The sequence below is a fragment of the Atractosteus spatula genome, assembly GCF_055471065.1.
Source record: "Atractosteus spatula isolate fAtrSpa1 chromosome 10 unlocalized genomic scaffold, fAtrSpa1.hap1 SUPER_10_unloc_3, whole genome shotgun sequence".
NCBI lineage: Eukaryota > Metazoa > Chordata > Actinopteri > Semionotiformes > Lepisosteidae > Atractosteus > Atractosteus spatula.
In genome coordinates, this window is record NW_028296623.1 from 1,855,463 (window position 1) to 1,871,482 (window position 16,020).

Sequence of the window (16,020 nt, forward strand, 5' to 3'; positions counted from 1 at the left end):
TCAGTCTAGGTTGGAAGTAACGTCCGAAAGCACTAAAAATCTGATTAGGAACGAGAAGACCGTGTTTTTTTAAAACGAGTAAACGATAAAATTATATAATTAGTGGGACAAAACATTGTCTGCCTGCAAGACTATGTCATGCTAAACGCCACAAATTGTGTTCGTCCAGTCGTGTCAATCGTCCTAAAGTTACGGAAAATCGGATGCAACTGGTGCATTCGGTGTACATTTCTTCAGGATAGTCGCGTGGTTTAGAACAGCGGATTCATAGATTCGTGTCTTTTAAGCTTTGTGTTCCGCTCTCCAGATAGAGGCGAGGGTTCAAATCCCACTCCCGACAGTCAGGCGTTTTACCCTGTCTTTACACTGTTTCAGTCTTGTGCTCGCTGACAATCACAATACGAGGAAAACGGAGAAACTGCTTAGCAACAACATAATGGACAGAAAAAAGCTTCGTGAACACGTGAATGTGATTAGCAGCAGTAACGTATGCATTCAAATGTTGAAGTCCGAATTATAAAAACAGCAGAAGAAAGGTGCAATTTGTGAGAATTCGCGGGTTTTTATGCTGCTTGGACTTCTTTCAAGCCTACGAAGTGACTCCCGTTTCATTTTCATTTTCAAACTTCAGAACCGAATAACAAAATGGCAAATACCGTTTCCACGATGTATTCAGCGACGCGAATGAAATATTTTAGTGCTGGCTCAAATGCGAGGAATTTCAGAAAAACCTGGAAAAGCAATGCTTGCAATAAATGACATAAATTTAAAGCGTGTAGTCAGCATGAACAGAACAACGCAATGCTCTGTAAAAACGATCTGAAGCCGCAATTACTCTTTTATCCGGGCAGTTCATTCCGATACGATGTTTCTGCAGAATAAATGAAATGCCGAACTCCAAACATGTTGTTGCCATTATTGTTACTCCTGTTGCTGTAGTTTTAAACTTAATCAGTGGGTATGTAATGTTGTATAGGGGCTGGACTACTTTGTTCCGTCCAAATTCCATTATGTGAATTTATGCTTTTTTAATATAAGTATTTACAATACAACGCGTGCTCAAAAACCGTTACTTGGTAGCTTAAGAAGCGGCAGTGTTTTGACAAAGTGTGGTATTCGAACAGTAAATGCTGAAGTGTTTAATACTTGCTTGTGAGCGAATCTCCCTCGATTTAGACAAACTCTTGTTAGGCCGATGATTTCAGATCAAAATCTGAATCAAGTGGAAAGAAAGCTGAATTACGCAAAGGTCACAAGGCACTGGGTATCACTGTTACGCCATCGGGTCATGCTAGGAGGATTGGAGGGATCAAATTGACACAGAGGGACCCAACGTGGGGGCTGAACCCACAGTTCTGAGATTAAGAGATTCATGCGCTCTCGACTGCGCCTATATAACTCTTGTGCTACAGCAGTAATGTTTCTGGGTGTGGATGAACATGACATAATAGGCTGACAGCAGGAACACGTGGCCCACACGCAGTGACAGTATCGCTATCACATTTGTCTGCAGTATATTGTTTTGGGAGCAGCAACAACTTTCCTGCAGAGATGGGAGTGCCTTTAATACAGCTCTTTCAATCGGACAGAGTAATAGGAACCGACCTAAAGTTTCGGCTGTGGATCCATCTGCACATGGGGGAAGAGACAGTAAAAAAGCGACGAAGAAACAGAAAGAATTGTGCTCGCTGCAAAGTAGGAAAGAAAGAGGTGTTAGGACACGTAAAACAGCTTGGCAATAATTTGCAGCGACAGTTTTATGTTATTTAGTACACAGATTTCTCTTCATGTTCCTTAAGATGTGTAATTTGTATGTTGGTTGTATGAGAACAGTTTATTCTAAAGTCCTGTCAATTAACAGTGGAGAGCTACCTGGTGCACGTCTTCAAGAAGACTCTCTTTAAGGCGATTACAAGTTTCTCGAACAAATCTGCGTCATATTTTTAAAATAGTTTAGCTAATGAGCAACGAGAGTATAAATGAATTCTCCCACCCTCCATTCGAAGATAAAACTCCATGTGTGAGTCGAAGTTTCCTTGAAGCTACAGATGTTCGTCATTATTGGACATTCCCCGGTGATATTGACTAAGAAGCTCAATTCTTACGTGCTGTAGTTCAACGTGCGCAAAACACTCATATCCCCTGCAAATATCGGCAAGGTCAACGATATTCTCAACAATTTGTGCCAGTGCAATTCGTGCCATACTTTTTCGCAATGTATTCTGACAAGCCAAGATCAGAGGGTCATATTTGGAAAATGGTGCATTAAAATGTCTTGTACTTCAGGATTTTGATAGTCTATTACATTGTCTCTCACACCTCGGTGTCAGAATTGTGAGACGTTTTTATAATCAGGGGGGAGGGCCGTAGCAATAAGCAGAAAGCACAATCACCTTTTTCCCAGTGCAAGTCCATGTTATGGTGAGTTTTTAAAATTGGTTTGCGATTTTCTAAAATATACTCCATACAAAAATATAATTTGGACAGTCGCTATTTATTTGGATATTCCCTTTCACTGAGGATGTCTACAGTATTCCAGCCAAATTAGTACTGATCGAAGAGAGCCATCTACAGGCGAAAGGCGACATAACATCACAGCAGCAGCATTTAAGGTGGAACGATAAACGCGAATAAGAAGCTGGCGAATAAGAAGCCAACTTCAGCCTCGTAGCAGGCCCTGAGAGGCACGCTCAAAATAATCATCTTTCCCAGTACTTCAGAGTCATATTTAGATCGCTTTAATGCAATTTTATTTGATTGATGGGAGATGTGAAGCCATCGAGCCTGTACTGCGATTCACATTGAAATTGAAGCCGTTTCTCATGCTTTCTCTCAGTGTCGGGGCTGCAATTGCGTGTAAAGGAGGCGACATGAAAATGAAACGTGTAATCACCTTACAGAGGGTCTTCACGACGGGGTGCGTCAGCTAGTTCTCCATTATTGTCAATTTACTGGACTTCTGAAGAAACCTGTCGACATAGAAAATACAAACTGCACAGCTTAAGGCACATGAAGAGAAATCCGTGTGCTGATTGACTCAAAAATGTCGCTACAAATAATCCGCCGGGTTGATTTTCTTGTCCGACCACCTCCCTCCGTCCCCCTTTGCTGTTAGCACAATTCTTTCAGTTTCTTTTCTTGTATTTTCCTTGCTATTTTACAGTTCCTTTTCCTCATCTGGAGATGGATCCACAACCGAAACCGTTTTCACCCTGTGTTTCTGCAGCGTCAGTCTGTATGAGGAGCACAACTTGCTCAGCTCCAGTGGCGCAATCGGTCAGCGCGTGGTACTTATACAGCAGTACACAGCGGAGTCATGCCGAGGTTGTGAGTTCAAGCCTCACCTGGAGCAGTGTTTTCAGCTACTGAAAGCAACTGTCGAGTTTAGATACTCTTAGGTATTTGATGGAGATAAATTAACATCAAACGAACAAGTAAAGGTTTATTTCTAGTCACAATCAAAGAAGGCTCCACAGCTGAAACATTGTGTTTCCTTCTCTTTTCAGCATGGAATAAACCAGCATAGAATAAACCTTTGCAGCCCACACATGCTTATGCAGCTCCCTACTTAAATTACTATCAGCTGTGTACCTCCAGTTGACCTGTACACAAATATATGAGAGAGGTCTACTGAGACGAGAGGAGCACTGAAGATTTGATAAAGCTCTCGCATTAGACTCTGTGTTTATGTTGTTCCCCAGATTTGTTTTTAATGTTCTTTTTCTTTTGAAGTTGTTGCGTTTGGTTGTTTTTTTATAGTTGCTAGACTACTACAGGGATTTACCTAGGTTCCCGGAAGACTTCTCGTTTTGTGTTTGTTGTGTTTTCGGGTTACAACTATTTTTTTTCTTGATAGGACCCCACGCATTACTGTGGGACTAGTTAACTTTAGTTCATAAATTGTACCTGAAATTACCACATAAACTACTACTCTGTTTTCCTTTTTTTTTAAAAAAAGGCAAAACTAATGTTTGTTTCTCCTTGCTTCTGATTGGTAGCTACAACGGGTCAGTTGAAACAAACTGGCTGCTGAAATTTGTCAGCAGCTCTGTACCAAACCTGTTCTCAATTGCAACAAACCTAAAATAACAGCTGCTGCCCATTAGACGTTACTAAAGTAGGAAACTAAGCAGACTAAGCGGAACAATAGATCACATTGGAACTGTCCTGAATGTAGTGGAAATAATATCGTCATTAAGTAATGAACAATTGCTTTCCAGACACTACAATTATTCACAAGGAATTTTATCAATACATATCTTATTAATAAAAGCGTGATATCTTAATAATGAAGTTTAATGTTATCTTTATTAGTAGCTGTATTACAGGTAATGCATGCACAGAGTTTATTATGCTATAATGAATTTTCAGGTATCCCGGGGAGAGAACTGAAATGAAGGAAATACATATTTAAAGGGGTGTAAGTCTTAAATGTGTTCTGTCACATAGGAGTGTTAATTGAATAGATTTGTTGTATGATTTAATATGATTTGACTCTACACTTGTGTTTCTCAGGAGACAGCATTAATATTGGGGATTTGCAGATACAGATAATAAGTTGTACTATACAGGCAAATGTACGGTTACCTTAATGAAAAAAAACTCTTATCATTACCCTTTTCAACATTATTATTTAAGACAGTCTTTCAGAACAGTATTCTCGTATTAGTGGCTATAGTCTAATGATAATGGTGAAACAGGCGAAATGTGCGGAAAGAATTGGAGATGGAACAGGAGACTCATCCAGTCGATAGAAAGGTTGGGAAGGACTGCACAAACACCGTGCCAGTGCTTAGTAGCGTCATTCAAAAACAATACGTGGTTTAACAATATCAACTGCTCTACTTTGAGCTCAGCTCCACTGCTAGTAATACATTGCCCAAATGTTCTAATTAGATACATGTGTTTTCTATGTGTATTTAATTAGTATTTCTTTTGTTTTAATTGATTTAAAATAGAATCTTTATAAAACAGACAAAGGCTGTGAAATTCACACACAAGTAAGGAAAGATATCGCGTTTAGGAAGAAATCCAGAGTGGAGACGCCGGCGATTGAAAACAGCCATATACATGCGAGGTACTGTACTGTATGTGCTCTACCACTGAACTAAACTCCCGACAACTACTGTATCTTTATCTGCGGCACTTTGTTTTAGGAAGAGTGAGGAGTCTACAAGCCTAGAAAATGTTAGAAGAATTCAGAACAAGAGGCTCTGCTTCACCGTTTACTCAGCTTTCGTTGGACAACTAAGTGAATGACAAATTTTCACTTTCTGATTAAAGAACATAAAAAACACCTTTCTTCCAGCCAGATTCAAACCAGAGAACAAAGAGTTCCCAGCTGTTTCCACTATATTCCTCCGCTCTTACAACTGAGTAATCGAAAACACAGGAAGCCCACCTTTTGTCTTACATAAAGCACAATGTAGTGCAGCGTTCCTATTTATTTAAATCCCAGTTCAAAATCAAATCTCATTCCCATAGTCCTGTTTAGTTTGAATTTAAGCAGATAACCAGGCTTCTACAGTATACACTCCCAGAGATATTACAAAATGTTTGAGGGACATCATTAGATATAGAAATTGACTCTTTTTCTAGTGGGATCACATTAAACCTTTCTTTTGGATTGAGAACAGGATCGTCGTGAGATTCAATACACATCTGCCTTTGCTTCTTTCGACGACGAATGGATTATTGAGGTGCAAACATCGGTTCAAATCAAAACAAAATTGTACTATACAGTACTTCTGTTTCAGCTACCAAAATTTAGCCTTAGTTGTAAAATTCCATATTAATATTCAACATTAAGTGGATTTAAACATGCACAGTAGAGAAACAGATTAAATCTCTTCCTCCCTGGGCCACTTGCCCGCTTCTCTCACTAAACCACCATTCCGTCTCTTCACAGCTGTTCCAAGACCCTCTTTCTGTCACACCTCTCTACATCTATTCTGACTTCACACCTCTTGATTGGCCTCTCTTTCTGTCCCCTGCTCCCACCTCTCACTCCTCCTCCCTCCCAGCCTTTGTTCTCCCACTACTTTACCTTTGCCTACTGCCCTGTCTCTCTCACACCTGAAGAAGGCTCCACGGCCGAAACATTGTGTTCTCTTTCTTCTTTTTTTCAGCATGGAATAAACCTATCTGTCAGAAGTGTTTGACTGACAATTGAGCAAAATGTGATTATCTCTTATTATTATTTTTACTTATTTAATGAACAGCAGTATTGCCACTCTTATAAGTGTAATATGATTATCAGCAGCAGCAGACTGATGGTCGTGTCTACAATAGTGACTAGTTGACAAGTTTGTAGCTCTGAGCAGTGGGACTCAGATCAGACAGAAGACCTGTCTGTGTGTGATTCCACACCAGCCCTGGGATTCAGCGTCTCCCACACGTCTCTCATGGGGAGTCTTATAAATATACAGTTAAACAGAGTCTGATAACAGTTATACAGTTAATTAAATAATCAAACTGGCTGAGGAACTGAGAGCTCGGGTAGAAATAAAACCAAGAGCTGCTCTTCAACCTCCAGGATCAGGAGTCTGATCCTCCTGGCTTCTATTCTATGGAGATTCGTGTAAAACGCTTAAAAGCGCTTATTATAGAGACGTGTGCTCTTTCTCTTTCTCTTCTGCTCCACAGGAGTATGCTTTATAACGCACTATTCTGTGAAGTAAACAATTTTTTCTGTTGGTGTTTAATGTATTTCATTTCTCGGTTTGTCATTCTCCTCCTCCTGCTGTTATGAATCGCTTCTCTTAACAGCCCAGTGTGTTTTGTTTCTGGAGATGTTATATCTGTAAGAAAAGCCCCCCAGGCTCCGGACAGGAGTCTCCTCCAGCGGAGATGTGCTCTGCTCTGTCAGAAAGAGCGCTGTGATGTCACAGACACCAGGCAGAGGGCCGGGATCAGAGAGTGAGACCGCGGGAGACGCGCAGAGCGCACGGAGGAGAGTTATTGATCACTTATCTATCGACAAGCAATTAATTCAACTAAAAAAACGTAGAATAATCGATTAACTTCACCGATTGGTGAGCACTGATTCTTTTCCCGTTCTTGACCCATTTTAAAATCTAGAAAAGAGTCAATATCGATTAATTAACATGCGTTTAGTGTTAATAATGTTCAATCTGAAATTAAAGAATGATTTATTCAAATTATTATTTAGGACTTGTATCCTAGAGCTAGAAAATTACATTCAAAGTTAATAAATTTGTGTAAGTAACAGTTTAAATGCATTTTCCATTTGTTTACAAATCATAAGTATGGTAACCATGGCGACACGCGGCACGTCACTATGCCTGGCTAGGTGTCTCGCCTTCGTCACAAAGAGTGGTGTGACGTCACGGACAGCAACTAATACGAATGCTAGTGTATTTATGTTAATATTAGTGAGAGTACAACTGGTAGTTTTAATACTAATGCTAGTGTTCATGTGAGTATTAATGATGATAGCACTACTGATAATTTTAGTTTTAATGGTCATATTAATGTTAATATTACATTTAATTATAGAGTTACTGTTACAGTATTAACAGTAGCAGTAGTGTTAGTTTTAGTGATAGCATTACTGTTATTATAAGTATAAGTGTTTGTAGAGTGTGTCTGTGAGTTTGTGGTGTTTGTGAGTGTGTGGTGTGTGTGTGTTTGAATGTGTGTCTGTCAGTGTGACATGTCTGTTATTGTGCAGGTGTGTTTCTGTTACTGTGTGGGTGTGTGTCTGCAAGTGTGTGGTGTGTATCAGTGTGTGGGTGTGTGTCTGTAAGTATTAGTAGTGTCTATGTGTGTGTCTGTGAATGTGTGCAAGTATGTGTGTGAGTGTCTGATTGTGTGTATAAATGTGTGTGGTGCTTGTGAGTGTGTGTTGTGTCTATGTGTGTGTCTGTGAATGTGTGTCTGTGAGTTTCTATCTGTGTGTGTGTTTGTGAGTGTGTGGCTGTCAGTATGTCATAATGTGTGTGATTGTGTGGGTGTATATCTGTCAGTGTGTGTGAATGTGTGTGTAGGTGGGCTTGGGCTCCAATGCTGTGTCTGACAGAAGTGACCCATCAACAGGTGTCGAGGTCCAGAGTCGCTTGCAAATTTCTAGAGCACTTTAGAACTTTCTAGAGTCCAGACCAACGAACAGAAATCTGTGAGTGCTGTGTTTTTATCACTATTAGCGTATGTGGTGTCTGTGGGTGTGTGGGTGTTTGTGAGTGTTTGATGTGTGTGGGTGTGTGTCCATGAGTATGTGTAGTGTCTGTCTGTCTATGTGAGTATTAATGATGATAGCACTACTGAAAACTAATATTCATGTGAGAATTAGTGATGATAGAGCTACTTTGAATTTTAGTTTTAATGCTAGTATTCATGTTAATATTAGTGATAATCATAGTGTTAGTGTCAGAATATTAATATTCATTGTCATGTTAGTTGTTTTGATAGTATTACTGTTATTATTGGTATTATTAGTGTACTACTAAGTTTGTGTTATTGTTAGTAATAATGATACTGTAAGCCTTAATTGCAGTGTTACTGTTGTAATATTGGCAGTATTTGTGTAAGTGTTAGTTATAGTGTAACTGTAGGTAAGAGTGTAGGTAAGGCCCCGGCTGCCCTGTGGTGGCTCGGGGAGGGCCTGCGGGTCAAACTGGAGGGGCTTCTCTAGGTTGAGGAGAGCCGGGTGCGGACCTGGGCTCAGAATGCGATGTCTTCCATCCAGCTGGACTGCCTGGAGTTGTACGATGAGGTCCTGGCCAAGTTTGGATCAGAGGCAGCATATGTGGGATTGGTGAGTCCCTGAAACCCCTCCCCTTGTCCAGCTTACACTGTGGTATCAGGGCGGTACAGGGGCTGGGGCGACTCTCCTGACCCCCTCAGCTTTCCAAGATACCTGCGTCACCCCACTCAACCTGGAAATCTCCCAGATCCAAGGGGAGAGAGACAGGAGCTGGGCTGGGACACCAGCCTGCTGTTATTTCAAGTGGTTGGCTGAAAGACACACTGCTTATAGATCACCACTAGCAGGCATCATAGAGTGGGTGGTGAGACTCTTGGTCATTGATGGCAACAGTGGGGTTACTCCCCCTCTCTCTAATGGCTCTATTAACAGTGGGGTGTCTCTGTCTCTCTATTGGCTCTATTAACAGGGGGGTGACCCCCCTCCCTCTCTCTTTTGGCTTTAGAGATACCACAGTTCCACCCCTAGGTTGCATCTCCTGTCTGGCGCTGTGGAGGTATGATGATGATTCACTGTCTTTGTTCTCTCTCTCTGGTACAGGAGTTGGTACTGAGTTAGTGAAGTTTCACAGAGGATATGATAAGAAATTTTACCAAATCCCAAAATTAAAACAGTGAAGACAACGGGCAACACAACGGGAGCTCTGATAATGGAGGTTTGGTTTGACAGCAGCAGACATGGTCAGGACATCTTGCCTGATTCTCTCTCCCCTTTTTCCTAGGATTTTCCCTTCCAGGGCACAGGAATCATGAAGCAGGATGACTAGGAGGAGGCGAAGGAGACACTGAAGTCCTACTTAGAAAACATGAAGGTCAGGTGTGACTTCTCTGAGGTGGACAAGTGCTTCCGCCAGTGTGCAGCATAGCTCTACCTCATCCTGCAGAACTACCTGGGAGTCCCTGTAGCTGAGGTCTGTGAATAGCAGGTTAATTTTTTCTCTTTGTAGTAGTCTTAGGACAGTCTGACTTGTTGTGGGACTCAGCAGGAACAGAAAGGTCTTCTGTGTGTCTTCAGTCTCCACAGCCAAGGAGACGCACGATCCAGATGGGCGAGGCTGCTAAAGAAAACAAGATGTTCATCCCTCCCTCTCCTGGACCTCGGAGCCCCTGGGCCCTCCCTCCTCAATCATCTGAGCTCAGAGAAACCCCTGGTGACTGTGCCATGCCGCCCCCATCAACCCCTGGAGGAGCCCCCTCCTTTTAGGAACTTCAGAGTTCCTGAGATTCAGAGACAGGTGAGAAGTGAACAGAACCTCTGTCCTTGTGTGGAGTCACCTGTACAGGCTCTTATTGGACACACTGTATAAACTCATCTGGACAGACTCTTACTAGATACACTGTATAGTCTCACCTGGACAGACTCTTATTGGACACACTGTATAGTCTCATCTGTACAAACTGTAGAGACTCTAGGAGGAAAAAGGAGGAAAAGAAACAGATGAAGCAGGAGGAGAAGAGGGGTAAAATCATGGAAAAGGAGGAGATGAAGAGGAGGAGAGTTTTTTGAAAAAGAGGAGGAGAAGAGGGGGGAAATCTTGAAAAAGAAGGAGATGGAACAGATGAAGCAGGAGGTCGAGAAGAGGAGATGGGAAGTGGAGAAAAAGAAGAGAGAAATGAAAGCTCAGAAGAAGAGAGTGAAGGAAGAGAAGAGCAGCCTCTAGGTATGTCCAGACTGTAGGTTTAGCAGGAACAGCAGTAGATACAGCTGTGATATTATTCAGAGCACTAGTAGTGTCATCAGTACTATAAACATAAGGGGGGAATTTACTGTTGTAAGCAGCAGCAGGAGTGATATCATTAGTAGAAGAAGCAGAATTAATTATTATTATTATTTTAAAATTGCAGAAACTGCTCAAGGTATTGTTTGGAGCCTGACTTCTCACCAGACTAGAATGAAGAGAAGAAGGGATCTGAAAAAAATTCTGAAATAAAGTTGAGAATCAAGCGGAAAGGAGTCACTACACTAGGAAGAGAGAATCGATAAACCAGAGTGTAGATAAGAAATAAAGGAAGAAGGGAGATCAATGACTTATGTTGTGGATTATTCTATATTAAATCTCTGTCAGGGTGACGAGGCAGTGCAGTGGTTAGCATTGCTGGGTTCATTTCGTGCATTCAATCTGCTCCCTGGGTATGTGCATGTACCCTTGTTCGCTTGGGTTTAGTTAATTAGCTTCTGGGAAAACCAGCCCTGGTGTAAGTGTGTGTCTGTAGTGTCCCATTCAGGGTGTATCCTGTCTTGTGCCCATTTAATGCTGGGATAGGCTCTGCCTACCCCGCTACTCTGAATTGATTGAAGCAGTTACAACAATGGAGATAGTATTTAATGCAGAGTCCCTGTTAATACTACAGTTATACAGTGGTTCTCTCAATAATATAAATACTCTACAACAAATACATGAGCTCTATCAATAATACAGATAAGATAATATATCAATAATATCAATCTGTAAGATCAAAATAGACTAGATAAGAAATTGAAATTGAGATTTTTTCCTGAGTGTACATGGTTTACTTGTGTGTGAACATTACTGTGAAGAAAGAAGCTGGTCCCACCCTGAGCATGACAATAATGATTCAAAATCCAAACCCAAAAGTCTATTAAGTACCGAACTTGTAAAAACACAGAATACCCTCATATCAAGCTTCACTTACATTTTTTATTATTTTTTTATAACTACAAAGCAGATGGAGCCACCCCTTAATTGATTCAAACACCAGATTAGTTAAAATACCACATACCTATTTATATTTATTTCTAACAGCACCGGAGAAAGCTGAGTCAATAATGTCAAAAACAGTTATTTTACAAACCAGAAACATATTTTAAAAAGGACAAAGAAACAAAGGAGCCCACAGTTTCTCGTACTTCTAGTTTGAAAAACCGGATTGATTAACCAGCACACAAATGGATAAACTCCCCAGTTGATTGAAAGCAGGGAGGGCTGTGATTCGGTGAAAACTACCAAGAATGAGAGCTGAGACTGTGATTGGACAATTCTTTGTAAATAATTGGGAGCCATACAGGCTTTGATTGGCTAAGGCTACCAAAAACGAACTGAGACCCAGGGCTGCAAGTTTATAATGTGGGAAGATTTTCATCAGGTGTATCTGTGTTCAAGTCCTGGTGTGAATATGTTGAATGCAGGTGTGGCCTTCTGTTTAGACTCTGCAGCGCTCTGGTTGTCAGCTAGCTCTCAAGGAAGCACGGCATAGAGACAGGAACTACAATTTGCCTGCATTATGCACAGAATGACTATGTTGGTCTAGCAGTTAGGATTCCTGGTTTTCACCCAGGTGGCCTGGGTTCGGCTCCCAGTATAAGAACGCCTCTCTGTTGCCTTTTGGTTTCCAAATGAGCAGCTCAGTTTAGAAAAGAGCAGTGTAGAGCACCGTGAGGTCTGCAAAAATGTGTAATAATAGCGATCGCTTGTTTCAGCCAGCTTTTGTACTGAAGCCCTTAAATTTTGCCAGGTGGGTAGGGGTAACTTGTATAGAGTATTGAACTTCAAGAAATTTACTCGTCTCGGTAATATTTTTCCACATTGTGAAGAGCAGATTTTCTCCATTTCTCCACTTCTGTAGCCTGACTTTCTCTATTGCTAGAGATCTGTAGAATCTGGAGTCACTTATCCAGCTCTGGGAATAGTGTCTAGATGACAGGTTTCTGACAGAGGCCAGCAGGTTTTGTGCCAAAATATCTTGATATTTGGAGCTAGTCATTATCCTATCTATTTTAACTAGAGCCCCTGTCTCAGCTGAAGAAAAGCATCCCCAAAGCATGATGCTTCCACCACCAAGTGGTGTGTGATGATGGGCTGTGTTGCACCAAACATATCTTTTAAACTTAAGGCCAAAAGGCTTACCCTTTGTCTTATAAGACCATAAGACATTTTTTAGGGTGACTGAATGCATTTTATTGCAAAATTTAGATTTATTTTTTTGTGAAAAATGGCTTCTGTCTTGCCTCCTACCCTATAGCCCAGACGTGCAGAATACGGGAGATTGTTGTCACATGCAAGGAGTGACCAATACCCACCAAAAATTGCTGCAGCTCTGTAGGCCTCTGTAGCTTTCTGTAGGCCTCTTGGTAGCTTCCCTCATAAGTTTTCTCCTTGTCCCGTCATTAACTTTGGAAGGTTGTCCTGATCTTGTCAATGTCCCTGTGGTGCCACATTTGATGATAATCTTCAGAGGGCTCCATGGTACATCCAATGCCTTTGATATTCTTTTATACCCCTCTCCTGATCAGTACCTTTCAACAATAAGATCCCTTATATTTTTAATCACCTCCTTGAGGACCATGGCTATCCCAGTAGAATCACTTTCATTAATGGCAGGTGTATGCTACTTAACTTTAGACATGATTTTGAATGTGATTGGTTAACTCTGAACACAGCTACAGCCCCCATAATAAAAGGGTGTGCACACTTATGCAACCAGAGTGTTGTAGGTGTCATGCCCTCTGCAGCCAGAGGGTGCTCCTTCTCTGTTCTGTCTCTCATTTCCGGTTATTTGCTGTCCTTCCGGTATTTCTCTCTCTCTGGGGCTATATATTTCCGGGTCTTGCACTCTGCCCTGGCTCAGCATTGACGTTCAGATGTCCTGAGACCCGCCTAGCACCAGGTCGCCCCACGTCCGCTACCTGAGGGCATTGGTTTCTATACGGCACTCCTGAACTCTTTGCACGAACGAGCCCGGGCTAGCTCCCCATTCCGCCGCTACGCATATGGGTCTTTTTCCGCTCTCCTGCTCTCCACGGTTAGTCCTTTTGGATGTCCATGACAGTAGGTTTTTTAATTTCAATTATTTTTCCTAATAATTATCTGTTTTCTCTTGAATTTTGTTGGTTGCAAGGTCACATTAAAGATGGAAAAATGTCTGACATGATTTATCTTGATTTCTGGTAACAGTACAGAACAAGCAGTGAGCAGCTCGCATAGCTTTCAACTCAGTGCGGAGTCCAGAGGGAGGCTTCGCTCGCTGAATGATGTCTCAAGAAACCCCGGTTGAGATTCAACAGGTGTCTAATAATCACGTTCAAAAGGGTGCTGAAAAGTTTCTTTTTTAACATAACCTTACATTTTCCCGTACAGTACAATGTATTTTCTGTACCCTCAAATCCCCAATGTTACTACTTTCTCCTGAGAAACACAAGTATGGAGTGGAATCACAATAAATTATACAACAAATCTATTCAAACGCCCAGATATGAAAGAACACATTTAAGACTTTCACCCCCTTTAAATATGTATTTCCTTAATTTCAGTTCTCTTCCCTCCCCAGAATACGGGAAAATTCACTATTGCATATTAAAGGCTGTACAGTACGTACTCAATTGTTTAACAAAAACAATCACATTTCTTGCAAATATCAAGTGGGTTAAGATTTTGCTAAGAAATCCAATTAAGTAGAGATGAGATTGAGATTAAGTGGAGATTCTTTATACCACCCCCTTAATACTTTTCTCTGAGATGCTTTATGTAGCAGAGAGGTAATTAAAGCGATTAAGGATGTGCAACATTTCTGCTTTTACATGAAATATATTCAGCTACAGTAGACTTATTTAAAATCCAAGATTTACAAGAATCTATTACAGACAGAGATTAAATGTTTCTAACTTGATTTTCCAAAGTTATTGACTGAGAGGATTTATAATTACTGTTCGAAATGTTTGAGCATTTGTTATTTACTTAGAGGTTGAGTGTTATAATGTGTAAATGAAGGTAAAATAAATTCTGATATAACATGCCTTAGTTCCATGCCTACAAATTGTGATATTTGAAAAAAATTGGGAAGGACTTCTACAGTTAATATATAGAAAAGAGTAACATAAAGTATAAATGCAATATCAAGAAAAAAATATCTGATGCTTTTTAAATGTTCCAATATCTAATAATTGAACTGGTTCCTCAATGTCAATTTGGGGTACCACAGGGATCAGTGCTGGGGCCAATATTGTTCTCTCTGTACATGCTGCTGCTAGGTAGGATAATACGAAAACATAATATTAACTTTCATTCATATGCTGATGACACTCAAATAAACATTTTGTTTACACCTAACAACAACTCGTCTATTATCACTTTATTTAATAGATACTTTATTGATCCCGTGAGGGATCAATAAAGTATCTAATTGCATTAATGAAGTAAAGACTTGGATGTGTGAAAACATTTTGTTCCTCAACTCTGATAAAACAGGTTCTGTTGTTTGGTGGCTACAATACTGATAGGACTACTATAACTTCAGCACTTTACTCAGAGCATTCAAAAATTTGCCTCAAAGACTCAGCACATAACCATATTAGACGCAAGGCTCTCGTTTAACTCTCATGTTAAAAGAGTATCAAAACATACTTCCTACAGTTGAGAAAAATTGCAAAACTAAGGCAGTTTCTCTCCACTCAAGACACAGAGAAATTAATGCATGCTCTTGCATACAGCAGGTTAGACTACTGCAATGCCCCACTATCAGGTAGCAAAGACCTTTAGAGACCGCCGTGTATAAGCCCCACATAAGTGATGTGAACAAACAGCGTTTTACAAAGGAGCTGCTTTGGAGTCGACAAAGCTCATCTTGGTCTCTCTGCACAGCCAAATTTCAAGTGATCAGCTCCGTGTACAGAAGGAAAGTGCATTTGGTACGAGATGCCATGAAACACCAGAAATACATTGAGAAAAGATGGCCTGTCGCTAGGGACCTTTATGCAGTTGAGAAGCATGCGAATAAAGGTGGTTTGTTTCCGCTTGGGAAACCTTTCGTTTAGGCGAAACCACTACAGAATGGAAAGCTGCAGGCACTACTGCTGCTGCTGCTGGTGACTCTTGTTGTGAATGCAAGGAGCTGCATCTCCAACATCCCTAACTTCCACTCGATAATCTACTGGACACACCTGCCCCTCACAGAGTCAGTGGAAAGACCCCTGAGTGGGAGTAACGGAAGGCAAAAGAGATAGGGGTCTCTCTCTTCTTCTCACAAGCTGTGGGACACAACAGACATACAGAATTTGCTGCAGCACCATTTTCATAAAATGCAATTATGTTGGATGAAATTGTCGAGCTGCTTCAACCTCTGGGGCAGGAAAGGCAGCCTCAGACATACCCACAGCCATGCCGGCTCGAAGTGGGGAAAGATTTTTCCCCAAACCACATCCAAGACCGGTGCCCTGAACTGCTTTGCCACAACCAGCCTGTGGAACACGATGGTGGTGCACCCCAGAAGGCTCACCCCATGGTCCCCCGTCTTCACTGTCATCTCCCTGAGCCATGCACCTGTCACAGCTTCTCCAGCCAG

At 41.2% G+C, this 16,020-nt stretch overlaps 1 non-coding gene across 1 annotated transcript; it reads left to right on the forward strand.

Moving 5' to 3' along the window:
* The first annotated feature begins 3,258 nt into the window (after nucleotides 1-3,258).
* trnai-uau (transfer RNA isoleucine (anticodon UAU)) lies at nucleotides 3,259-3,352 on the forward strand. Its single transcript has 2 exons — nucleotides 3,259-3,296; nucleotides 3,317-3,352. It is a non-coding gene; the product is annotated as a tRNA-Ile (tRNA).
* Nucleotides 3,353-16,020: the final 12,668 nt, after the last annotated feature.